A 1,350-nucleotide genomic window follows, 5' to 3' on the forward strand; every position below is an offset into this window, starting at 1 on the left:
CCATCAGCAAATGAAAGTCCCGTGGGCTTTACTCCATTTGAACCATCACGGCCAACACTACTTTGAGGAAGCAGCGCTCCTGATGGTATTTTGAATGCCTTCGAACCTGAGGGGCTCATCTTCTGGCACTATCTGGGACATTTTACAACAAGATGATGATGATGCAGTCTTCATTAGTTCTCTTTTGTTGTTGTTATCAGGTACTGTTGAGTCATAGCGACCCTAAATGTACAACAGAACGATCCTCACAATCATTTGAGACCATTTTGTAACCACTCTGCTAATCCAGCTCAGTGAAGGTCTTCCTGTTTTTCCCTGACCCTCTCCTTTACCAAGCATGATGTCCTTCTCTGGGGACTGGTGCCTCCTGATTGAACGTCTGAAGTATGAATGACAAACAAAGCCTCACCATCTTCATTCAGAAAAGTTTAGGCTATTCAGTAATCACACTCACACACAGACACATATTCTAACATCACCCTTTGATTTCTGCAGAATCACAAAGCATCACTTGGATTAGAGCAAAAGCTAAAGGGAGGGAGTTAGATCCAAATGTCTCTGGCTCTGCTTAGCAAATAGTCAATGCTTTAGAGCGGGAAAGTGTTAAAGTATTGATGTTTATCTAATCTAGTATTGGTCTATCTCCTACTAGCTGGACCTTGGCCTCCTCTATAGCTGCATGCCTAGTACACAGTAGGCCTTCAGTAGATTTCTGAACAGTTGGTTCCAGTTCTTTTAGAAAACTAAAAACTTCACCAAGATGTGCACAAACTGCTTTCTTTCTGGTGGGGAGAACAAAGAAGGCGCTTGTTAAAGCTTCTCATCATGATGATTATTGCTAATGACCAGTCTTGCTGTTAGTGATGGCTATAATTGTAATGGAACCCTGGTGTGGCTCTGTGGGTTAATGCGCTGGTTTTCAAAGTCTGTCTGAATCGCAAGGTTGGCGGGTCAAGCTCACCAGCAGCTCCTCGGAAACCCTATACAGGGTCTCTATGGGTCAGAACCAAGTTGACAGCATTTAACATAATTGTAATGAAGTCCGGTGTGGTGCTGTCTGATAAGCACTCATCTACAAAGTCAGTTTGAACCGCAAGGTCAGCAATTCAAACTCAGTAGCCATTCCTCAGAAACCCTATACGGAGTTGCTCTGAGTCAGAACCAACTTGATAGCACTTAACAACAGCAATATAATTGTAATATCATTTGTCTATCTTTCCTACAATCATACATTGACAGAGAACTTCCAGAGGTTCAAACTGGATTCTGAAGAGGCCGGGGAATGAGAGATATCATTGCTGATGTCCGGTGGATCTTGGCTGAAAGCAGAGAATATCAGAAAGATGTTTA

The sequence above is a fragment of the Chrysochloris asiatica genome, unplaced genomic scaffold, assembly GCF_000296735.1.
Source record: "Chrysochloris asiatica unplaced genomic scaffold, ChrAsi1.0 scaffold00045, whole genome shotgun sequence".
NCBI classification, from domain to species: domain Eukaryota; kingdom Metazoa; phylum Chordata; class Mammalia; order Afrosoricida; family Chrysochloridae; genus Chrysochloris; species Chrysochloris asiatica.